Source organism: Mycteria americana, chromosome 4, assembly GCF_035582795.1.
Source record: "Mycteria americana isolate JAX WOST 10 ecotype Jacksonville Zoo and Gardens chromosome 4, USCA_MyAme_1.0, whole genome shotgun sequence".
Lineage (NCBI taxonomy): Eukaryota > Metazoa > Chordata > Aves > Ciconiiformes > Ciconiidae > Mycteria > Mycteria americana.
Genome location: NC_134368.1, coordinates 79145975 through 79172604, shown reverse-complemented (window position 1 = coordinate 79172604; position 26630 = coordinate 79145975). Strand labels below are relative to the sequence as shown.

At 38.9% G+C, this 26630-nt stretch overlaps 2 long non-coding RNA genes across 3 annotated transcripts in view; one reads left to right on the top strand and one right to left on the bottom strand.

Annotated features, from left to right (window-relative positions):
• The window catches only part of LOC142409472 (uncharacterized), a 77178-nt gene that overhangs the window by 44003 nt on the left and 6545 nt on the right, over positions 1-26630 (bottom strand). The window contains exon 2 of one of the 2 annotated variants that reach the window (XR_012775650.1): positions 14592-14666. This is a non-coding gene — a long non-coding RNA (uncharacterized LOC142409472). Of the gene's footprint in view, positions 1-5383; positions 5588-14591; positions 14667-26630 lie in introns of those variants that run through there. The other variant, XR_012775649.1, reaches the window with a different exon arrangement.
• On the top strand, positions 22457-26518 carry LOC142408743 (uncharacterized). Its single transcript, XR_012775397.1, has 3 exons — positions 22457-22491; positions 24931-25051; positions 26327-26518. It is a non-coding gene; the product is annotated as an uncharacterized LOC142408743 (long non-coding RNA).

Genomic DNA, 26630 nt, shown 5'->3' with positions numbered 1-26630 from the left:
TCATTAAACCACAGAGCCAAATTAGAAAAGCTGGCCATTTGTGCATGTAGACACACTGTAGTTAGGATAATTGGGACCAGCTGTTGTACTGTTTTGCTTCTGGAAGGGATCCAATACTATTTGAAGGCAACGCCACAACATGGAGGCAGGCTGCAGAGCGATGATAGTGTTTCTGCTTCCACCCTTCAAGCCCTTTTTCCTCAAGCAGTTTATCCGATAGCTACGATGACTCAAGCTCTGTCCACCTCATCTAGCAATCATAAACCAGCTGGAATGATTGGACCCAGGATTAGTTGGTGAAAAACACATAATTGAAACCTCTCCCAGTAATCCATTACGGAGAGAGTTTTACCATCCCAAAACATATACTGACTTTCATATGCTATTATATCAGGACTAAAAAAAAACTTTACCTAGATTAAAAAAAAGCAAAATAGGATGAAAAGTAAGGTTTTTATTACATTTTCAAATTTCTAGTCCCAAATGTTTTCCATAGGGAAGAACAAACTTTTGCAAAATCTCATTTTTGAACTTGGCAATTTAGATATTATTGCATAGCACAGTATGAGAGCTTACATAAATGCGAGCTATAAAGGGTACTGCAAGAGTGTCTGAAGACGACTGCACATTAAGTAATCTTTCATTCCATGACACATATTTGGGTCAAAACAAAAAAGGATTTAAGGAAAATATTACAAATCCTACAGTAATAGGTATACATTTGTGAATTAAATTCTCATTTCCAAAAAAAAAAAAATCTAAGTAGTAACAGTGAAAGTGTTATGTTGCTTCTATGTCAGTTTATAAAATATACACTTTTTATCCTTTATAACAACATTCTTGTCTGAGGAAAAAAAAATATCTAATTTGATACAATTACAGCAGATTTGTGGCATTTTAACTGAGATTTAAAGGTGTAAGGAACTTCATGTATCACTGTCCTACAATATTTGTTAATATGTTGCAGACGGAGGGGACAGTAAGCACCTGGCTCTACTTTTTCACCTGCCTCAAGCAACAGATTATGATGCTGAAGTTGTTGACATTTTTCTACTTTTTAAAGAACTGGAACTGAATGAAAACTTCCAGAAGCGTATTCTTTGGGGGATGGGAGAATAAATACAACAAAGCCCCCAAACAAATACACCGAGCCTTAAAACTAAGATAATTCTCAAATTTTAAAAAAAAGTATCAACCAAAAAAGGTACTTGTTCATTTCAATTTTTCCCTCTGGATTGAAAAGTTTTTATTTTTTGTCTTAATCTGAAACTTTTTTTTATTACATCCCTGTCTATCCTTTTGATTGCTGTTCATCTCTGACAAAAATTTGCAGAAGATAATCAGAGATGGACATACCAGCTCTAGACTATAACACACAACGGTATGTTCTGCAAAGACCGATGCTCTATCCCTCAAACTGGAATCATGGCACATTGACACAGAGCTGTACAACACCTGAGCTGTTTACTCCTATTTAAAGTCTGGAATTGTTAATTCAGGCTTTACACAGCTTTGAGAAGTCAGGCTAGTATCTTCTTGGCACAGTGCTGCGTCCTATGGAAGCATCGGCTCAGGTTAGTGCTAGCTTGGGCATCACTGCTGAAAAGGTCGCGTACGAGTGTGCACATGCACACGTATAGGGAAAACTTATTGCCACAGAAAGTAGCATTCTGCTGTATAAATATTTCACAGCTTACCTAGGGAGACATCAAATATTCTTCACTGCAAATTAAGTCTCTGTTATTCCTTTTGTCTTCTAAAGTAAATTTCTGAGGACAGCTAAAAAGGTTTTTCCTTAAGGACTTCATTCCACCCATAACTTATAACTTAAGGCATTCTCCTCTGAATAGATTAAAAACCACACCAAAAAAAAAAAAAAAGAGGCAGCATTAATACCACTCATCTGTCAGGTACAGTCTATTGTCAGGGTCGTGTTGAGTCATATGTGAGGGTCATCTGAATTAAAAGCCTTCTGCATAAATACACTTTAAAGAAAATGAATGTAAATGATTAAAATTACATTTTCACTCATATGACTAGACCCCCAGTCACTGCCAAAGACGTTTTCCTCACCAAAAGAATTCTCAGGATTATAATCTGAAATACATCCCAAGAATGAACGCAAAATACAATGTCGCTGCAAGTGCGTAACTCTCAGAGCAGACATCTCACTAACATTACAATCAATCTTCCAACTTCCTCGGTTCCTTTTATCTTAGAAAATAAGCAGGAAAATAACATGACTGAATACCTATAACTCAAATATTTCCTTCAAAACAAGACAGACTTTCTTGTAAATGTCTCAACTCAGCGATGTCCAAACATCGATGGAAACATCGAAACAACTCAGCGATGACCAAATGAGGCCCTCACACTTTCTCTCCAGGAACAATAAGAGTTCCAGTCCTTTACTGAGCTCCGAATACACTGCTTCTGCAATAACTCCGCTACAGCAGTCATCATACTTCTCCAAAAAGCAGCTGTGTGTTCCCTACCCTCTCCTGCCCCTCTTTTAGAGGAGAGTCATCCCTCTCTTGCTGCCTGTTAGCCACAGCCCCGGTGGCCAGCACAGCAGCGAGGGCACTTGGTTTCTGCCGCTGCTGCGGGCACAGCGGGAAGGGGCTACCTTTTCCACCACTGGGTGCTTAAAAATGAGCTTTCCGAACACGACATTTCTTCTTGTAACATGAAATACCTCACACCTTAGGCATCTGACTTGGAAAGATTGTCCCATAAACTCTTGGAAACTTGAGCAATAATGAAAGAGTGTTTAAACCTCTGTATTTAGTTATGTACTACAGTAATTTAATGCCCCAACTTCCATTTATTTTTAAATCATGACAAATTTACATTTTCTCCTAGGTAGAGAACTTGTGTTTTACTTCTTTCAGTTTTAAGTTAGTTATCTATGAAGAACTGGTTGTTATACAGGGATGAAGAGCTTAAAGTGCATAACCTCAACTGCAGAACCCATGTTAGGCTATTCTGGAAACAAACTTGACTGGGGGGAGAAATCAGTTTTTATTTTGACAATTTCTGGAAGCAAAGCAAAATATAGTTTTGCAATGAGTTGAAAATAAAGTTTCCAGTAGATCAGTAAGTGAAAAAAAAAAAAAAAAAAAAAGAGCTACGTGAAATGAAACTAAGTTTTTTTCCCCACTGTGAAGTCTCTGAAAAAAAGGAAAGAAGGGAGGCTAAAGAGACAATTGTACAGTTTGGGGAGGTAAAAGAGATGATTGTACAGTTTTTCTACTGTGCATCGTCCAGAAGCATCATGTTTTGTTTTCATTCTAAGTAAGTAAAAATATTATGTTCTCATGAGACCTTTCTCATATGGGGAAAAACACTGAACTTTTGAGGAATCTCCAGCCCAAGCCCTTGCTGCTGAGCCTTACTTAGTGCTGTAAGACAAAATGATGCATCCTTCCTCTGCAGAGGTAGAGTATTAACTGCAAGCTGTTCCTTGAAACTCTTCAATGTGGTGCATTTTTAAAAGCTGGCTTTTTAAAATAAGACTATAGTGGTGGGGGTTTGGGGGTTTTTGTTTGTTTTTTTGGGGGGGGGGGGGGGGGGGGGGGGGGGTTCCAGCTTCCAGAAATACTGTACCACTACTACAGAGTTTAGATTAATTATGGCCAGACATGTACATTGAGCCTGAAGATGGCTTTGTCCTGTCAGATTCATTTGTCTTCTGGAAAGCAGACGAATGCAAAGAGATCCTATATCCATTTCTTCTGTACTATTGACAGTTGAATGCATGACACTTATCTCCAAAAACCTCAAACATACATACATGGATTACAAGACAGGCAAATCTCTTACATGTGAACTAAGATCCTGATCTCTTGAATGAGAGCATCTGCTTGAAATTTGTCTCTATTCTTTCAAGTAGAGAAATCCCTGAGAAAGTGCCTGTCTTTACATCCAGTTTTTGATTAAATAATGATCTCAAACTGTGGTTGATTTTAGACCTAGGCACTACTTATTTATTAGAAACTGAAGACAACCAGTTTGGCTAAATTTGGCAGAAGAGATTCAATCTGCTTATATTTAGTATAATAAAAGGAAATAGCTTTCTGATATGTATACTATCTTATTGTGCTGAAAGCTGTCCATGGAAAAAAATGACTTTAAAAGTTACTTGAATTTGAAATCTGATTTACACACCTGGAAATCTAACCAAGGCCAAAATGACTTGCATGTAAGTTTGAGTTGAAGCTGATGCAAGTAGGAATCTTCTTATAAGATTTCAGAGCCTGTTTAGGTGTTTGCCATGTGGCAGAAAAAGAACTTATGCTTAATGACCATCTTTTGTAACGATCATTCTTATTCTTCATTTCGTATGAGAAGCTATTTTAAATTTGTTAGCCATTTTAAAGCATGGATTTATTCTGTATTACTAATTTAAAAAAAATCACAAGGTCCTCACAGCTAAATATGTTAAAGATTAAGGATGAAATCACTGATCACTGGCTCAATATATCAGGTTACGAATGCTTACCTGATACTAAATTCCCAGACACAGAAAACGTGCTCCAAAGCATGTAGCGTTAGTATTCAGCTAAGTAGGCAGGCATTTACAGAGAAAGCAGACAGCAGTGTACAGAATTTCATCGGATAACCTCCAGGACTTGCACTGGTCATTTGAAAGCTTGAGCAAATGCCACGGCCAACAGGGTGCCCAGAGAGGAGAATAAGGGGTTGTGGCACTCCCTGACGCTCGAAGGGAAGGAAGTTCCCTGTAAGTTCTCCCATGTCAGGATGAGACAAGAAGTTCCTTTGACCCCAGAAACGAGGCAGTTGGTTTGGGCACGTGTTGTAGAATAGTGCAGCCAGGGGTACTTTCCTACCTCAGTAAGAAAAAAAAAAAAGGCAGAACCAAAACAACTGTTTTCCCATTTCTGGAAGAGAATTTCTGAATGACCTCTCTTTACAAGAATCTCTGGGCGTTTTTCAAGATATAGGACCTGCCAATTTAAGAAGATTTCCACATGCAAATATCAAAACAGCATATAAGCTTGTAATTCCCTCTGACGCTCCCTTTTTTTAAAAAAAATCTCATGCATTAGTTCTATTTTCTGAGCACTTATCTCTTTGTCTAATGTCTATCCAAGTATATAGTGAGACGTCCAGCAAAGCAACCAGTTATTTTCCTTAGTTTTGTGAGGGACTTTTCTTTGCATAAGAGTAGGCTAGGAGCTCCTGTAACTTCAGAGGCAGAGCTGCAGGTTAAAGCATCACTCTTTTTTCCATTCAGTGATTCTTTTGTCAGGATTAGTACAGAGTTTGAGAAGAATTTATCCCTCTACCCCAAGTCACAGGAGGAAAAAATGAAGGAAAGAAGGTGTAGAGGCAATAGGTGTAAGTGTGTACGGAGACTCACCATGTGGTACAGCAGGCCATCTGGCAGTCTGGGTGTGCAGTTGAGACCTGACAGGCAGGTGAGTGCTCTATATATCAAACAGGCCTGCCTTCCCAAATATCTAATGTAGATTCACATTCTATCCCAGTGACCATCTCATACAGAGCTTAACACGCTGTGGAGTTTCTACATCAGCCTTTTGCAACCTCAGATGCAAGAGATAAATCGTGGTAAGGAGGTGCCGCATCCAGCGTCCCCGTAGAGGCAAGACTGCCGCCGTTCCTGGGTCCAGCCAGCAGCAAGGCTGAGCACGTATTCCCAATAAGCACAGCCACAGACACGTTTATAACACACGCATATACACACAGCCAGCCACACAGATCAAACGCGCGGCACTCCTGAGCACAGACGGCACCAATGGCCTCAGCCCGGTCCCCCTCTGGCAGCGCAGGGTGAGGGTCTGTTAGTGGGAAATACAGGTATATTTGCATCCCTGCAGCAGCTGGGGTTAGACAACTCGGCCCATCCGGTAGCTGCTCCTGGATCCCCGGTTTCTGGCATCTGGACATGCAAGCGCCGAGGCCCACAACCCCACCCAAGCCACCGGTACACACCTCCTCGCACACACCAACACAGACCCACGCAGCCGATCCCTCCAGTAACCGGCCTTGCGCTCAGCCTGCTCGCTCACCAGCCCTCGCACCCTCTCATCTCCAGTCCAGAGGGAGGTGCGCACAAGGAGGTCTCAAGCAGTCCCCAGACACCACGGTCTCTCTAGTACCCAGCTCCTGCAGGTGCCTCACGCCCAGGCACACACCCTGGGCTCCCAAACCATTTGTTCCCCTTATCAACTAGCCCTTGATATTTGTTAGCAGTCCCATCAGCATACAGACCCTCACCTGCTCCAGTTGCTAGCACCAGGCACCTGTGCCTCATGTTCTCACCCCAATGTTTTTCCCTTGATAAGTCCCATAAGTTGAGAAGATGGGACTTACCATCCTAAGTCCCATACCCCTTTCAGGCAGCACCCTCCTCAGCCCATAAGGTGCCCTGGAGAGCCTTTCCTTTGAATTATCATGATGGGCATTGTCCCCAGACCATGGGGCTGGCCACCCTCCTGGGACAGCCTCAGGAGGAGGCAGATCAGGGTGCTCATCCACCTGCCAAGGTTATGGGGGTTCCCGCACCCACCTTTGCTCTTCTGCACTCCTTTGCCTGCATGGATGGGAGCCTTTTGTCACATAACCTAACAATAATTGTTGTGAAGAAGGGAAGAGTTTGTGAGAGAAATCCAATTACCAGCATATGATTAGGGTTTTCAGACAGGTTCATTAGTGGACTGAGCAACCATAAAGTTACTCCACATGGAAGCCAAATAATGTATCAGTTAAGCTATCCAAGCCACAGATTCAGTTCAAGCTGAATCCGAGTATACCAAAATAAAGTGAATTTCTGTGACACTGCATACTCTCTGAAGCATGAAAGTAATCTCATTGCAAAGTATTTGTAATCAGTTTTGGACACTGTTAAATTTTGTAGAAAGCAAATTAGTTACAGTTGTAGAAAAAAATTTGAAATGTCAACAATGCAAGCTTTTTGTTGATTGCAAAAGACATTTTCCATCTGGTCCCAAGCATGAAAATATCCTGAAGTGACCTGCATATGCCAGAGCTCAGCTGAACTGAATGATAATGTAATCCTGCAAAAGTCTCCAAACAGGGAAAAGCCTTTTAATTTAGGGCTAGATCCTTCTTCCACTGAAGTCGATAACAGGACTTCCATTGACTCATTTGGCAGGACAGGTCTCAAAGTGATCCAGTATAATCACTTCTGATATGCAGACACAGATGCACACACAAAAACTATAGGCTACATACATTTGGGGCAAATAATTGGCATAGATAAAGAAATCTAGAATGACATTCCACCCCTTTGGTATTTGAGCTTTACAGTCAGAATACAGCTGAGATATAGTGCACTGAAACAGTTTATATGAACTACAGTTAATGAAAAGGATTATTTTCCAATTGCAGGGAGAAGGAGGGAGAGAGTTAGAGAGCAGTTACAATCTTAACGATACACATTTTTCCCCTCATTATAGCTTAAATTATGTGAATCACAATATATTGCCTCCTACAACATACACACAGTAAAAGCCAATTACAATAAGCCTTTACAAAAATGCTCATAAACACACTCGTGGCTCTCTAAATGGATCTTGTAATGTACACCAAAAATGGGTATGGAAGTCTTGCTATCAGCCATTGCACAAATGGGCTGTAATAGGGGCTTAAGTAGCCATAATAATGTAATAGATAATATATTTAGATATTAAAATGAGAAAATAAATATTAATTACTATAAATAGTAAAGCTATAAATCTCAGTAAGTGATGTAGTGAGCTACAGTCTTTGTTTTATTTATTCATCTTAGGTAATACTTTGAAGAAGATTTTACATTTTTCAGCTCCAGCTTGCTAGTTTCCTTGCCCATGTCTAATTTCTCCAGTTTGCCAAGTTATTTCTAAGAAGTGCTTTGTGGATCTGCATAGAGGACACAGCAGATGGTTTAGGAGAACACACTGGTTCTGAACAGGAAGAGACAATAGATTTCTTCCCATCATCAGCAATGCATGATTATTTTCAAAGTATAATAAATATACAGATGTGCTTTTGATGTTCATTTGAATGCAGTATTTTCTCCCAAATTATTTTCTGCTAAAGTTGAAGTACTGGGTTCCATCCTTTTAAATTTAGTTCTTTTCCACAGTTATATTAGAAACTGTGCGTTCAGAGGCTTAAGTACCTGTAGTTTCATAGATTAACTCCCCACTGCCGAAGGCTGAATCACACCAGAGACATTAACTCATATGCATTACTTGTTTACATATACTTAACTAAAGCAACAAAAGCCAAGCAAACCTTCTGACCACTCAGATGAGAAAGGTTGTTTATCATCCAGGAAAAAGGGACAATGAAGTGACTATCAAAATATTTATCTCCTCTATTACAATATTATTTTAAGGAATTGCTCATTGTCAAGTAATAAACCATCCCTCCAGGCCCAGCCTTTGGAAGGGTGTGGGACATGGGCACAGTGTCTTGGGACCCACTGGCTTAGTCAGCCAAGCCACATACCCCCGAGGACGCCTTTGTTTTTGAAGGACCAGGAGAAGAAACTCAGCAGCACTTTTTGAAATACTGCTCTTTGGAATCCAACATATTTCCACGTACATGGGCTGACACACAGAAAGGCAAAATAAACTCCCCACTTCTCCTCCTGCATTTGTTTTTGAGAAGAATCCAAGTGTTTGACATTGCCAACACTCATGTCAGGTCCCAGCGCTAAGGGCCGGGTAATTCTTCCATGGCTGTATGGAGGGAGAATTTTTCCTCCCTTTGGAGTCGGTCACAGTTAAGTTCTAAATTCATAACTGGAACATAATTCACACAGCAATTTACATGCACCGAGAGATTATGTGGCCTCACTCTGGAATGCTGTGCCACAAAGGAAGTTTCCATAGTTATTTAAAGCAAGCAAGCCTTTCCCCAGCTATTAAAGAAATTTAATCTTCTTATCCCTATATGGAAGCAGTCTTTGTTTATACATTAAAAAAAAAATCCCCTTGCAATGTCCTATCCCCTTACCGTTAGGTTTTCTGTTCTTTTTTGCTTTGGCAAAGAAATTGTGAAGGAATGTGAAAAACTTTTATTAGGTGTTTATTATCAATTACCGGATAATGAAAAACAGCAAAGTTCATGGAAAAAAAGTTATCCCTGGATTTTGGGTTAGATTTTCCTTTTCCCATGGGAAACCCTGAAAGAGAAAGACAAAGAGGAAGCAATCCACAAGGTTTCTCAGATGGTTCCAGCAAGGCTGATGGACAGTTATTTTCCAGTCCCCTCCCTCGCTGAACAATCGGGGAATCTGACCCCTGTATCTTGTAAACCGTACCGATGTCACAGATAATCAGGTGTATTCTTCAGAAGAATTAGTTCAAGCTTACAGGGCTTCCTCCACTAGCTGCTCATGAAGACCAAAGCACAGACAAGGCTATTATGTTAGCCTGGCTACCAGTATCACAGGCAGCACAGGCTGCTGGTTCCTGCTAAATTCCTCCCTCAGTAAATGGGCGAGAAGGGTGTTAACAGGGGAAGAACTACATAGACCAAAGACTCCACCCCAAAAAACTTCCTTGTGACAACTTTTATATTGGTTTGTCAATGAATTTGAGAGATAGATTGCAAGTGATTAAATCTGAATCTCCTGGATGTTTTGCTAGGAGTTGTCCTAAATGCTGTGTTTGTCCACAAACAGTGTCCTAACCAGTGTTCCCATTACTATAAAGACAGCTACAGGAAAAAGATCGGGCATCTCTCCCACAAGAGCAAATCACATCCTTCAAATACATCATTCTTTGTTCATGCATCTCATCTTGGAGATTCTTGTGATACCTCAGCACAATTTCAAGGAGAAAACAAACACCCGCAGAGATGAAAGGACATCTGATTTACAGTAAAATTCTAACATTGCAGAACACTCAAAAAATGCCACAATAACTATTAGTCCAAAGTGCTTGCAAATGGCCATATGGCTACAGGTGCATTACCAAGTTATGTACAATACTAAAGCTGATACAAAAATATAATCTCTTATCAGAAATTTCACCTTAAGCCATTTGGGCTTTTAATACTAAACAGTTATAATCCAAGAATCCTGTGTAAGAAATAAATGTGTTTTACAGTTTTATATAGGGTAGAATAAGAAGCAGAGAAACCAAGATCAAGCTCAATTGACACTGACACCTTTATACACACAGAACATTAAATCTGATACTAATTGTTAGGCATGCCAAGGGGGAAATACCAATGCTGAATTATTATCACATTGTGTGGACATTTTATTTCACATGCCAAGGTTTGAGCACAGCTGAGTTCCCTGATGTGAAAGTATCTAGAAGGCATGTTTTACTTCCCAAGAGTTTTACTATAGGCAATAAAAATTTTAGCTTGATATCCAAATGGTATTTTATTTTTAGAAGTGGTAAGAGGCCCATATGTATTCCTTATCATATCCATATCCAGTATAATTGCCCGAGAGGTGAAGGGTCACAGGCCGTCATTAAAAATAAAGCGTCACTCCAAGCTTCTAAGGTCTACAAGTCATTAAGAAGCGATCTTTCATCATGGTTTCCTCAGCTGCAATAACATATGTATTTTTTTTTTAATTTTTTTTTTTACCCTTTATTCCAGTCTCTGCAGTTCAGAAAACTTACTTCTCTGCTGTGTTTCATGGCCTGGTCAACCATTAATCAAGTCAACCAACATCAGCAGAAATAAACCATCTCTATTCTAGACTTGTTGGGAACTCACCTGATCTCAGTTTGATAAAGAGACAAAAAAGGCTAATCTCATTCATTCAAGCCTTCCTTCTCCCACCCCACTTGGGAGGGGTATCCCTTTGCCTATTTCCATCAGCCATGACTGGCTATTTTTTCATTGGCCATTTGGATAGGAAGAAAGATTGTTTAAGTACCATCTAATGAGAGCTGAATGATAACAAGAAAGAAAAGAAAAGCAGATATGGAGGGGAAAGAGTAAGACAATTAAGTGATTGTAAGTGGGTGCTGAGCTGCGTGTTTCAATAACTTGAAAGGCTATAGTATCAGACTTGTGAGGAAGTGGGGGGAATCACGGACCTGGTGGGTGGTGTGGGGAAGCTGGGAATACTGGGAACCAGAGCCGTGGTGGGAGGCCAGTGCGTGGGTTAGCATGATCAAAGGCACTTGGTTCCCACTGCAAGCACCCCAACAGGAAGCAGCTGGGGCTGGGAACGCTGCTGGAGGAAGGCTGCTCGTAATAAGGAGAGTGCTTTGGCAACCAAAGAATTTGTCTCATGGTCCCTGGTGAGCCTCCGGTGCTTGCTGGGGAGAGGAAGTGTAGTGGATACTCTGCACCAGCCTTGGCTGTTCACTGCATCTGTTATCAGTGCCTTTATTTCCACTTCTATGTGTATGGTTTTCTCCAAGACAACTAATTTAAACTTTGCCTTTTTTTTCTTAGATTCTTGCACAAACAAAGTTCATTCATCAGTAAATTTCTTAAGGAGGTGCTCTTTCAGTCACCTAGAAAAACTTTCTCAGTTCTCCCACATTAAGTTTTATATTTCACAAGTATTTCACTCCTCCTTGACTCGAGTTTTCTATAGTCATTAAGAGTAGTGGTTTGGATGCATTTGACACCTATAGATGCTGGCACTAGGAAAAGTGGAGAGTGGCAAACTCAACCAGTTTCAGTAATTTAAGGCACCTACTGTTATGCTCATTAATTACAGCCTCAACATCCCATTTCCAAAACCTGTTTGTACTCTCAAGAAACTCCAAAGGGTACTGAGCACATTTCCTCACTTCCAACAAACCAGGCATTTTTTGTACGTAGGCGGTGGCAACCAAGTGCCCCAGTGAAACAGTGAGGAAAGCACCTACCTGCTTTCAGGTGGCCACAAGCACAGGGCAGTTCCTCTGGGGAAGCCAAGGAGACAGCAGGTCCCACCAACCCTCCAGCAAGCATTGAACAAGAAGAAGAAAACCCCAGAGCAGCTTAGGGCATGAGCTGGAGGTTAAATAGGTCTCCAGGCCAAAGGCCAGGGGTGTGGGTGGGGGCCCCAGGTGAGACTGGTCAGGGCCAGTAACACCTATTAGTGCCCATCAGGCCCTGACACTTGCAACTGCAAAAGGAAATTTGTTGTGAAGTTTCACAGCATGGTCTGTCTGGAAAAATCTAATCTGAGGAAACTGGCACTCTTGGTCCTAACTTTTAACCAAAAATGAGCACTGGGAGAGTTACCTGTCCATCTTTTAAGAAACAGCAGGTTCAAAATCCAAAGCGAAGAAGTAACAAATCAGAAGACTGGGTGAAAAAAACCTAAAACAAAACAACCTCCTCCCATCAGATCATATTGTACCTTAAAAGTCATGTATTACTTAATTCTTCCAAAAAAGACAATCAGTGCTGTATTTGTAACACATTATATATGTATAAATTCCTAAGATAGACCTATTAGGTAAATAAATTCCTGTATTTTTATTAGGGAAAACTTTTTCCATCTTTTATACATTATGAGGAATGGTCATAGGAGTATCGAAGGTTTTGAGGTGACATAATACCAATATGGGCCATTTTGTAAATTTGGAAACTACTAGCTTTCACTACTGTGTTGCACAGTTCACCGTGACCAGTTTCAGCACTGATTCTTCTTAAATCAAAGTGGAATCTAGAAAATGCAGAGAGACCTTGAAATGCCAGATATGGTTAAGTCTGGTTCAATTTGGGTGACTCAATCTTTAAAATTTTCTTTCCATATGCTTGAAAATGTTAGCAGTACAACTCATAACAAACTCCATAGTTTGGCGTGTCAGTACAAATCCCCTTTCTCATGTGTATCTCTAAAGGCAATGTTTCACCTTGGCAATACGGCATACTTTTTTAGATTAACAAGTTACTTCTAATGAGGATGGCAGTTAGCCCTCTTTTGCCCATTCAAAGTGCCATGGAGTTCAAACACCATTTCAGACATTTCAAACACCACTTCATGCTCCAAAACTAGGTACATCTGTATATCCTAGACCTTTATTAGAACTAGTATTCATAAAGAGTGATAAGTCACAAAATATTAACCTCGTCAGCTTTGGAAAACTAAAAAAGATTACACAGTTTTAGTTAAAAACAATAATAAAATTCAAATATTCATCTGAGTCTTGATTTAATTTTTATTTCTTTCAAATCTGAAGTAAAATACAGATTTCATTTTAAATGAATGCTTTTCTTAAAAATTTTGTAGCTGTCATACATGTCTAATTGATTACATGCAAAAAAATATAAAAGAAATTAAGTTCTGTAGCAGCTTTGGGGGCTAAATTAGATCTCCAGATGAACAAATAGTAATAACGAAATAGAAATGCTAACTCTCTTCCATTATACATCTTTCGTTGTCAAATTAATAAGAGTACTGATTTTTGCATAGTTTAGAGATCTTTCTTCAGGAAAGAAAATAGTTTGTTATTGAAAACATCTGTATTAAAACGTAGAGCTGTAATTACAACTACAAAATCAATTAAGAATGTACAATTAAATTAAAGCTGTGCGTCCCGTAGCCCAGAGTTATTCATGGGTGCTGTCTAGGTACGACTCTAACTCTTCATCTCAGCTGTACCTGGGAGACGTAATTCTTAACTGAAGTAATCCAGACTATTTGTAACCCAGGAGATCTTTCCAGAAAGAGTCCCTCCCAAAACCTATCGCTGCAGGCAAGCTGCAGGCCTGTTGCTGGTGTAAACCCTTTTGTTTGACACGACGTATTCATGTGCTTGTCAAACCTATAGTCACTGTTTAAAACGCTTGGGAGCTGTGACCGTGTGGTAATGTCACGGCAGCTACAACAACCCCACATCTGGGAAATAAAAGTATCAGTATATATATGGGCCAAATTCACAGCGCATAAAAATATGCAGCAATATGTTAAATGAGGATGTTTCCTAGTATTGTAGTGCAGCACGTGTTTATGGTTTTGGATGCCTGTCCAGTTTTATGCCTTACATTGTTTATTCTTTTCATTTCTTTTGTTTTCCCCGGTTAGAAACAAAGGGAAGGAGTAGTATCATGTAACCGATTAGCTCCTTGTGGACCGTAAGGCAATGTCCCACAGATGGGTTGCAGACTGCTATATGTTACGTTCTTTCCGCTCCACAGACAGCAGTTACACTGTCCCTCTGCACACACAGGAGGCAGAACGTTCCCAGGGAGCTTTCCGGAGCGCTGTTCCCACACGGCATGCCCACCGCGCCACAAACACGAACGCGACCGTGCCGTGGTCGCTCTGCCGTCCCCTCTCAGAATACGAGAGACGCAAAGCGCCGCGGACGCCGGCAGAGTACCACCCCGCACCCAGAGCACTGCAGGTCACCGGTGCGCACGCCTCTGCAGACGGATCAGGGGCTGGCTGTATACATACATACAGCCTCTTAGGACTCCCCTGGGCTTGTTATAGACACCCTTTCCCCGCGCTTCCTTTTTATTTTAGTTACAGGGGCATCAGTACAGAAGCTGACTTAGCACATTTCCTTTGAGGATATAGTGCTAAGAGTACCGTGCTACGTTGTTATCTCCCAGCAGGCTTGTGCCCCTTACAAAATCAGCTACGTGAAGTAAGCCGGGGCGCATGTAACGCTTACCTCCATTTCAGGTCAGTGTGACTTTGCCAGCTATTTACAGTGAAAGGACAAAGGGTTCAAGGTCAGAAAAGGTATCTGCAACAAATCAAACATAAATCTATTAAAAGTGAGAAAAATCTCGTGTCATCAATTCAGCATACGCAAATGGAGCAAGGAAAAGTACTTTCTGGCCGTTTCTGAAGAGAGGAAGCCTTCAAGTTTGAGGGCAGTGTGCTTTCCACATCGCTCTTCAAAAGGAGAAGATGGCAGAAGAACAGGAGCAAGGATTTGCACAGCTATTGCTCAGCACTGCCACGGGAGAACTCTCTCCTCTCCCCGCAGATTCCACGGTGCCCAGGGAGGAAGCCAGTGCTTCAAAACCATCAAGTTTTCTCATGTATTGATTTCACTCAGGTCAGAATTTGTCTTTATAAAACCAAAACTGCAGTTTGTTTCTACACCTGGCCTAATTTTCTGTAATATCATTATCCTATCCTTCCCTCTCACAAGTAAAAATAATCTGAAAAATATCTGCAGTCCCACTGCAAGAGCTATTGTTTTAACTCTCAGATGTCTAATCAGTATTCCTGAAAGTGCAGAGACATTGTGCGCAGATGTATTACAAAATGAACCAACCTTTCAAGGGAAAGATGTCAGGATTTGACACGTACAAACATGGGAACTTTCAAAGTGGTGTGTTGGGTTTTTTTTTTTTTGCTTTAAGCTGGCTTCTGTCACCAATTCATCCCACATACGGTTCTTGGGTAAGCCACCTTTTTGTTGGTTTTTGTTCCTCAAAAAGAAAATCTATGTACCTATCAATCTATGCATGGTATCTATTTAATCTATGGCAACGATTCAACTTTTTTGTACACAGCTTTCAGTTATTCACTGCTTGCTGTCAAGACTAATGCATGCCTATCAGTTTCTATCAATGCACAGTGGATGAATATGACATTGCATTTTTTCCCAATGTCACCAGGTTCAGTATGTAATAAAAGCTCAGACTTTAGGCTAAATCATAGTACCCTGGGCTCAGATTTACATGAAGCTGCTTGGAGGGAAGATTCAGGGGCTCTTTCATAGCACTGCCATAGCACGCTGCGTGTGCTTTATTCCTTGGACACAAAGAAAAGTTTTGCTATGTTTATTTGGGGCACAGAGGACCCAGGTAGAGTGCCTTGGTGTAAAGGGTGACAATCCTGTTTTCTCTCTCCCTAAACAGTCCAGGACAGAGGGGCATGTGCTGGGTGTGCTTTTTTCCTAGTTCTGCCACAGGGGCAACATTTTGCTTAAACCTGATGCCTTATTCTTCTGCTAAAATAATTCTCACAGGTTTGTTCACAGGGCTTTTGCAGCTCTACTGTAAACTCATTCTGTTGACTTGCAGTAAGTGACGACCTTTTTGTCAGTTGCAGAGATCGTAATTAAATTAACATTAAATTCCTATTTTAGGAAATCCCTCCAGTTCAGTCTGAATAGTAATTCAGATAATATCCAGTTCTTCAGATAATATCTTGGGCCAGGATAGCTTGAGGGTACTCACACAGGTGCAACTTCAAACAAAAACCTATCAGTATATCAAGTTCCCTTCATTATTTGTTGCAATATTTCACTACACTGAGTAAACCAATATGGATTGTAGAGATTATTACTGCTGACTATGTTGATAATTTCTTTAATAAAAGGTGTAAAGTTTAATAACTCGTTCCAAGCATAAATTATTCCTACTGTTTGATATACATCAAGCAAAGATATAGCTCAGATTGGCCTTATTTATTTATTTGTTGCTTGCTTTGGTTATTTCTTGTTTTATTTTTGCTCTCCGGAAAATCAGTAAAGTCATAACACTAATTGAGGAGAATCACTTGGAGGAATACTGTAGGGAATTCTGATAGAACATTTAATTACACATAATTAAAATAAAGATGGTAAAACTCATTTGGTTGTGGCTCATGTAGTTTTTAAGCTATGGAAAGCATAGACCATAAAGAGTAACCCTTCCTTTTGCTGTATTTCTAACCAAAGGCCATGGGACTTACTGCTCAGCAACTAATGCAGGTCAGATAGAAACAAGCAAGTAAAACAATAAGACCTATGGCCACCTCCAATTTGAAAACAGGATGCATGAACTACCACTTGATGCAATACAGAAAGGGCCTTCTAAGGCTGAATCTCAACTTGACATGCAACAATTCAGGGTGCTTTGGCTCTAACTGTAGAGGATGGAGGATGCCGTTTAAAATACCTTGAAGGATAATACACAGGGAAAAGCTGATGGCAGATTTTCCTGCTTCCAGACATCCTTGTTTAGTCAGTAGCAAGCCTTGTGGCTTGCCTGCACTGGCAGATGTATGCGAAGATGGTCCTAGCAAAGGCAATTCTGGAGCATACAGTACTTTAAGAGTTACATCAAGTGACTATACCGTTAGACTATTCAGTACCACAGATAAAATAAATGAGCAGAAATTCGTCCATTGTCATGAATGTCATGCTTTAATACTATTCCTGTAGCCAAATCAATTTTGTGATGTAAATAAAAATACTTATTAAATGTATTGTGATGTGACATGGATTCATTCAAGATTTGACACAATGCACTCAAACCTAGTCTTCATGAATATGGACACTGTGAATGCACTGTGCTTTATAATAATGGGGCCTTGTATGCTATAGATTTGAAAGCTTGCTTTGAACTCCTTGAGTTTATATAGTGTGAGACAGATTATTACGAAAGCAGTAATGAGAACAAGAGCAAAAGAGGGAAAATAGGATCTTCTGGCAGGACTCAGCAGCAGTTACTTTGTCTTCTCCGTCTACAATTTCTCAGGATTCTGTTTTTAAAACCAACCTTTCCTAATCTGGGTTCTTAAGGGGTTTTTTATTGCCCTTCTTTTACATAGAAAATTTCCTCCTTGCGTTTACAGCTTGTTTTTCAATGCAGATCTCTTTCACAGTATGAACTTTCCCAGTCAAAGCTCCATAACTCATTTTTGTAATTCTATGCCTATCTCATACATCCCAAAAGGAGATGTTCCCAGGGTACTTAAACCAGCTATAGGAGTCAAAGTTGCCTTCAGGCTAAATCTAACACAAATTGCATGGAAAAACTACTAGTACTTTTCACAGGCTATGAAACTATCATGACTATTAGAGTCTCAAAATCAGAATAGCAAATAAGCAGAAATTCTCATTTCATCATCTCCAGTGACAAAAAAGAACAAAAAAAAAAGGGAAAAAAACCTGCGTGCATATTTCACTATGTTTCTAGGTTAGAAAATTTAATGTTGAAAAGAAAAAAGATATGCACAGTATGTTTCATAAAAAAATTTTCCTTTAGATTAGTAAACTGTATTTTTTTATTTGTTGAAGTGATTCACCCTTGGGAAAAAGAAAAAATGGTTTTAACTCACAGGGAAAAATAACGTTGGTCCAGTCAACATTTATAATATTGGTTTTACAGGTGCAAATTAGTTTGAGAATTGCAAAGCTGAGAATTTTCAATCTTTTTGATGTGTTCTGTACAAGAATTACAACTTTGACACAACCAAGTATTCAAATGTAAATACTACTATATCTATTAGTAGCTGGGTCAAATGTTTGCATGTGTTTTAAATGCCCAAAGTTAGAACACTGCTCATCCTCTCTGTTAATTCAAAGCCAAGCTACTTAAATGAAATTTCTGTGTTATTTTCCAGTAACAACAGGCTTAATTCAGTATTTTTTTTTCTAACATGAAAGCATACATTTTGTAATTAAGTTTTCACTACCTAATTATCATTTCCATGAAATTGTCTGTGAAATTAGTAGGCATAAAATACTTTCTACGGTGTCTGAGTGGCTTAGAAGAGTATGTCGCATTTTCAGAAGAGACTGATGAGCTCAGATCATATTGACTTGCTGTAGGACAGAGACTTTTAAGTCACTCGGGCATTTCTGTCAATAGCAGCTGATTCAGCATAGAAAACATCATGAAATGCCAAAATCTCTCTGTATGACAGCCTTGTTTATTGAAGAAGTTACTGTATACCATTGAGCTTTAGATTAGGCTCATCCATGTATTTAAACAACACATTTATAAGTGGTCTGATCATTTTTGTTCTTTTGACAGCTGAAAACAAGCACTGCTCTTTTGACACCAAATGCTAATCAATAGCATACATTACTGTTATAAAACTACATTACATGGTGTCTAAATGTGTACATATACATATACATATACATATACATATAGAAGAAAAGCGTAAGAGAAGATATAGGATCAACCCTCGTATGAACATATGTAAGCAATACCAAGAGGGGAAGGCAGTAACTATGGCAATGCAATTGAGACCACTCAAACGACTAAGAGATTGAGTCATATCAGAGGAACATGGCTGGAATTGCCTCTCTCAGCCACTTCTGAGCTGATCACGACCCAAATTTATTCGGCTGTTACCATCCTGAAACACCTTTGTTTTAGCAGTGACTTTATCCTTGTAACCTAGCAAGGCAGAAAAAGATGATGAAAGTTAATGTTAGAACTGGAGATCATATTGCTCTTCAGCAGTAGATGCCTTGTGAGATTCTTTGCCTGAAGTGATTTAAATTGGCTTAAACCTAGTTCTGTTCAGATTAGACAGTTCCCAGTCCCATTTTAAGTTTTTGTGTCCCGGTCTTGTGTATTGACGATTCCATCTTTCCATTGCCCCCATAAGCTCAGACTAATACACCAAGTAAATTCTTGGAATTTCTGGAGAAATGGAAAAAGAACAGGATCTTCTGGAACTTTACAAGGTTTATAAGCAAATAATTTGTGAGTTGCTAATATCACTGCTGATAGACAATATCTCTGTATACAGCAATGTTACTCATGTTGAGACAAAGGCAGAGTTACTTATGGGGTGATTATGCTGATCTGGAAATGACTTTAGAGCTGATTTTAAAATTTAGGTAGCAACTGAAATCAAATATGGCTTTAATTAGTCAACTTTCTGGCATGTTGATGCAGTAAAAACAGTTCAAATGATTGATATAAAGTTTCTAAACTGTGATTATATAATATTTATATGATATTTTCATAAAATAGGTATTGACTTGTGTGAAACAATTATTAATACGGATAAATGATGGATAAATCAAAACCTTCAGAGTTAATTATTTTGTCCATGGTCCATAGCTGAGTGGTAAAGGTTCATTATAACCTAGACTTGTAAAGATGCCTGCTGTCATGTATGTCTGCATGGAAATAGAGAGCATTCAGCTGCTCATACCAGAACTCTGAACGGCTTGGTTATATGGACCATTTCTAAATCTAATAGTATAATTTTTATATCTAGATCTTTCCTCTTTTTTTGCCATGAAAAAAAAGATTTTTGACAAAATGTTTTTCACAGAAAATGTTTGCTTTTCTTAGAAATTTCGAATTTGTCCTTGAAAAATCAGATACTTGTGCACAGGAGCACATACCCACCTACACAAAAGTATTTTTGTTGTCACAGAAAATGTCCAGGCACGGTTACTCTCTCATACGCTTGGCTCAAAGTATAGCTAGTGTATAAATCAAATTTAGTTTTCATGGTAGATGCATCCATGCAGGGTCAATGTAATTGTGATACAGCCCTCCCTGTAGATATGAATTAGTGGTGGAGATGCTGGCACATCATTAATGATAACATCCCCTCTCTTCCCATTCCCAAGATCACAAAAACGTGTTTCTCTCTTACTCCCATGTAGGGAGCTCATCAACCTTCAAGAGACCCAAGTTGGAGAAATTCACTAAACAGATTCCAGGCTTGTTTTTTTAAAGCCTCATATCAGGGTTCCTGAGTAGTTCGAGTATGGTCTTGAATAATTCATTCCCAAACCTTTGTTGTTTCATCAGATAGTAGATTTCCAAAGAAGTCTGTCTCTGTTCCTCAGCTGGCTAACATTATGTCTTGTACATTCCCATCCAAGAAATACGTTTCTAATTAAGCCACATAATACGAGTTTCCTGTGCAGGGGAAGAGACGGGGAAAACAAATAGCTTTGAAAGTGGAAGTTTTATTCCATTTAGGCCTGTTAGACTCAAGCCTCATTATGTTTAAAACAATGAATACAGAAAGAGAAAAAAAATTAAAATAAACATATATTTGTTCTGCAACATGATCTCTAGACTTATTTGTGGCAAGGAACAGAATCCCCCTTCCTGAAATAAAATAGAAGACCTTCCACCAGTGAAATTTATTTTCCGCCACTGGATAGGAAAATTTTCCACATGGACAGGAAAAAGACCAGAAATGTTTCTCAAAGGGAGCTTCCTCGCCTGCTGGCTATGAAAGCTTAAACTGGAGTGTTAAGTTAGCAAATAGATTGTTGTTTCATTATTCCAACCTTACAGCAGCCCTTAAGGGGGAAAACAGAACAAGTCTGCTGACTATGCATTCCCATCCTCTGGGATTTTTGAAAAGATGTTGACTCTAAATCAGCTTTCTACTATCCTTCTGGTTTTGCCACCTTCTAGTCACCTACTAACCATTAATATGTTTTCACTTTTGTCATCCTTTGAAATGCATTTCTTAAGCAAATCAGCAAATGCCAGCCCTACTAAAAAAAAAAAAGGGAAAAATTAAATGATAAAGATGTCCCAACACCTCAGGATCTTTTTTGCAAAACATGCGGCATGATCTCTTTTACTCTTTCTTCTTTTTTTCATTTCCTCAGTAACAGTGTTTGTTAACTAAAAATGTTTCAATCATGTCAGATTTGGTTTGGGATTTACCACAAACAGAAAGTTCATTCAAATCTGTGGTTAGTCTGACAGTGTTTGGAATAGGAAGTTAAAGGAGAACATAAGTTGTTGCAGTTGTTTTCTCAATCAAAAGGGAAGTTAGCGGAACTTGCTCATTGCTCATGTGTTCATGAATAACTTATTCAGAACACTGTGTTACTGGAAAAATATCCTCTGGGCTGACACACAGCCACATGTCACTGTAGAGCTAGAAGCTGACAATGGCAACTTCGTATACCGCTCTTTTTTTAAAATGTATTTTTAAAGAAGGAATATTTTTATTTTCATTAGTATTTTATGATCCTAATAACTTTGGCACAAAAATATATACACACCCTTTTTTCGGGGGGTGATTTTTTTTTTTTTTTGTATCCCTGCTCCTTGAATCAAGTGCCAAATTTGTGCCTTGTGAGCAGAAAACCAGTATTTTAGGTACATTTTACATAGTGTCACAAGCTGATTCAAAAACTTTGTACAGGATAACCCAGGGCCCTGCCAAATTCATGTCACCTATTTCATATTCCAGGTAAACTGTAGACTGCCTCTCATGAGCTGCTTATCAAAATGTTCTGACATGCAAGAACTTGTGGCAGTGAACTCTGTGCCTTGGCACTCCATGATTTCATCGTGTTACGATGACTATATTAACTGTTGCAAGATACAGCCAAGTACAAAAAGAAATTTAATGTTAGGGCTTAGAAATTTGGATGGAAGTTGCAGTAAATATTTTAATGAGAAATTATTACAACAGGGAGACTATTTCTTGCTGGTAAGATGCAACTTTAGTATTATGCAGTAGATAATATCTCTTATTTGGCCACTAAAAAACTTAAAAGACAAGACAGACTCTCAAGCATGCAAGCTTTTTTTCAGGTAGGAAATAGAAATAGTGTTATTCAAAGCTAAGTACAAGTGGTGAACAATCGTTTTGAGTTTGACTTGATAATATTAAACAGATCATCTGAGAAAAACATTCATCTTTCCGGAGAGTCTTACATTCCTAAATAAATGTTTGTTATATGGAATGTTTTCTTTTGTGGGTTTTTTTGTGGTTTCTCTTGTTCTTTTTTTCTCTAATTGTCTTCAAAGAATAGGGGAAAATGTCCGAAATAGTTCTTCACCCTCTTTGATATGGCCGGGATACACACCCTTAAACAAGTTCTACCTTAGGTAAGTAAGCCCCTGAGACAGGCTATCGCTTTCCGTTGTCTTCAAAGGTCCTGTTTTAAATTTGAGGTACTTTGCAAATATAGAGCAATATGAAAGAAAGAATTCTAAAGGGCAGAAAAATAATAAAACAAGTATTGTGTACTCGGAGGTAGCATTACCTATATTAGGGTTACCATTCTGAGCATGAAAGTGCAGAAAAAGGCTGTGAGCTATATTCCATAATAGATGTCATCCTGTCCTTTGCCTTCAGTGATAGGAACTAATTAATCTTGCACCTTTTTCTATTAGTCCACCAGACAGAAGTTACTCCATTTTTTGACAAAATAACTTTTGAACATGTGCAAAGAAGCTAATTGGTATTCCAATCTTTTGCTATGTTATGCCAAAGCTTCTATTCTGCCACTGTAGTATTATGATCTTTCTGTGGTCTCTGATCACTATCTTCTTATTTAAACAACTACCTTTAGTGTGACCGCAAGCCACTTGTGTATATAAAAATACCCAGCTAAGCCATGGTTCTGCCAGAAAGCTGAAATGTACTCCTAGGTATTCCCATAGCCGGTCTTCCTTCCTTAATACTGGAGTGCTATCAGACTAATCATGGGTGATGATCTTGGAAGGGAGCAGAAGGACATTCAAGATGCAAATGCAGCTACAACAGACAACGCTGTGCACACAATTTTGATTGTAAGAGCAGACCAACAGTCCATTAAGTATTACATACAGCTGTCATGTTGTTGCATGAGGTCAGCTTTCATTACGGCACACCCCCGAGACCTGTATTTTACTTCATATTTTGGGAGGGACTAGGTCTTACTTCCCCTTTAATCCAGTCTTCACAAGAGGCAGACAATTCACTCCTATGTAATCAACAGTGTAATTAATTATAAGCATTTGTTAGGTGTCCCCCATCTAAAAGATGAACAAGCCTGATGGTGTTTATGAGTCTGAACTGGTCTTCAGCAAAAGGTAGACTGACTGCAGACAATGAGACGGAATAGGATAGATGCACTAGCCCGAGGTATTGATAGGTGGCTTATTTATACCACAGTGGGATATTAAAAGCAGATGTATGTAACAAGGGAGATAAAATGTCAAAATGTAAGTTTAGCCACCCTAAAGTGCTGGTTTCTTTGCAGTGTGCTTTCAAACATCTTTTGACTCACAGAAATTAACTCAAACTACATTTCTGTCCCAGGTAGAGGAAGATCAGCTATTTGTAGGCAGTGAGAACACACAGTATCAGTTTCCTTGATATATGCAGCTTACTGAGGATATATGCATACAAAGTGAGATTTTGGTGGCAAGTCTCCCAAGATCATGAACAAAACCACCAAAGGAATTGATGAAACCTGTACTGAATCCACTGCCATGTTCTGAACCAACTGGGGAAACCAACACTATTTCTTTTCTGATAATTTGTTGTTACAGAAAACATTAAGGAGACACTTCTATTTAAAATAAAATTCATCTAGGCACAGTCATCAGTGTTTAATTAGAGAGCATGAATTATTGACCATGTGCTGCTGTTCTCTTCAAGCTTTAAACCAGAGCCATGTAGTCTCAAATCATTGCATGACAAAAGGGCACGTTGCTCTCAAACATTTTCTAATGTTCTTTTTCTCGTTTTGACTGCAACCTTTCAGCAGTAAAATCAACTGAAGATGCTAAAAGCAAAAATATTAAAGGTGAATCTCTTTGTATATGTGCAGGGAAAACATTTTAAACAAGCCAAAGCTAAACGATAAACCCTTTTCAAGTCAAGCTTTGCCACGGTTAGTTTAATTTTCACCAGTTCCTTTGCTTGCAACTACAGTGTCTGTCTGATCCTAGAAAGCACTTTTAGATTTTAATATATGTGCCCATTTGTCAGTAAAAGGTAGCTTCCATATGCATAGTTTGAGTAAGTTTTTCTGTCTGGTGATGTCTGTCGTAGGAAAGGTCTTGTCAAGAGAGGGCTTACTGAGCCCAGTCAGGCATTGCCTGAGGTAGCTTTGACTTCCATGTATCTGAATTCCTGGGAAGAGATTAGTCTACTCTGACCATATATATGAACCTCTTTATAACAGACCTCTGGGTTATTGTTGCACAGATTATGGGGTACAGTTGTTAAATAGGAGAGTATTTCAAATAAGAGAAAAAATAATTAGCCTTGCCGGGCTGTTAAAGTTTCTGCTTATGTTTGTAAAGCAGCCCTCCCTAGCTATTTTAGCTATTTATTCCTTAATAAAAATAATCTTTTTGTTTTAGATGAAGAGATACACTGCTAGGTACTGTACATTACTGGTCTCTTTCTTTTTTCCCTGTTTCTAGACCACCGCATGTTTGATAAACAAAATTTCTCTGGGCATGCTGTACTCTCAAGGCTGGCTTTCCAAACAGGTACAGCATCCCTAAATGCTTACGTCTAGCTAAAATTTTTTCTGATTCTATTCCCAGGAGAGATTCTATTCCTCATGAGTGTGTTAGGAGAAGTCCCATTGTAGTCATGACTCTGCTGGATCCCATTGCAGAGCTGGAGTTCTATATATTGTCCAAGTATGAAGACATCGAGCGAGAGGTAAAGCCTTGCAGGGCTGAAGTCAACAGCAAGACTCCAGGGCGGTATCCAGGGTTTGGTTTTGAATGTTTATGAGCAACATGAGATTTGTATGTAAGGTTCTTTAGTATGGTCTAGCTCTAACAGCTGGAAAATGCTTCATCTCTGTGAGGTCAAGTTAATTTCTTTTATTACAGCAAGCTGCTCTTGTCCTTTTTCATATGAGCCTATATTGCATATAGTAGTAAATAGAACCATTCTGTAATAAGGCTAAAATTAAAATTTTACAGTATGAAAAATACATGATATAGGAAATACAGTGAAATTGTATAAAATATAATGAACAGGCCCTCAGTGAACAGCAATTGCATCTGAACTAAACTACCCTTGGCAAAATCAGTTACAAAAGTATCTGGAAAGAAATATGCACTCTATTAATTTTGCATTTTGATGAACATGTTTTATGCATTTATTAAAATATCTTTTAGACTAAGTAACATTTTAAAGACCAAAAAGAGAAGTAAATATTTTATTCAAACCAGTTGTGTCTAACATCCAAAGTTTATTATATGTGCTATGGGTAAGTGATTTAAAATTCATAAAGCTGCTCTGGTTTGTATAAGAAAGCAATTTTGCTTTATACAGAGAAACTTACTCTAAAAAGTAAAACTAAGCATTTTGTCAGAAAAATACCTTAAAACTCATATATCGTCTGTAATAAGAGGTATGGGTTTCTTTTCTATTTTCTTTTGTATTTTTTTCAATCACAGTTAAGCTGTGGATATTTGCCAGAATTTCACCGAGAGCCTTCTTCGGTGCTTACCTCAAGCTAAAGAGATTTGGCTGCAAATCTGTTTCAGGGTTGCCAAGCCTTTACTGGGAGATTTAACTCTGAAAGTTTTCCTTCATTTTGTTTTAAAGAGTTTACTAAGACCTACAATTTATTTTTTTTTTTGCTATATAGTTAGTAACAATCAATATTTCTTCACAAAGAGCACCATTGTGAGAGCCCGCAAGGTGTAACGCACGAGTAAAGAAAACATCCTTCGAAACATTCTGAATAAAGGCTTGATAAAGCATAACAAGGAAGCAATACAGAACCATTGGTCCTGTACCTATATATCATCCACAATATTTCTTTCTACTTGACAGACTGAAAATTAAATGAGTATTTTGCATAATTTTCTAATATCTCTTACAAGGCAGTTGAATCACTGAGAACCTGTTATGCTACACAGTATTTAGACTGTCGTACAGTTATACTACAGTCAGATGCTGTTTCCTTCTAACTTTCAGGTACAGCAGGGACCAATGTTCAAACGCTCGGTGGAAAAACTAGATAGAACGATAAGGATTATGATGAGGCTGGACTCTTTGGGAAATGGTTATTAGTGCCAAGCAGAAAGATTAATCTAAATCCAAGGCTGATATTTTTTAAAGTTCTTTTGGGTTATCAGTAGGTTTAGTCCAGAAAGAGGACACATGTGTCAACAAAAACATGTAGAGGAGAGTAACATGCCGATGCCTGAGAGGCCAGTCATGCCCCTTCTCTTCAGAAGCTGTTAAAGCTTTCAGTTGTTTTGCCTCTGATGCTGAAAAT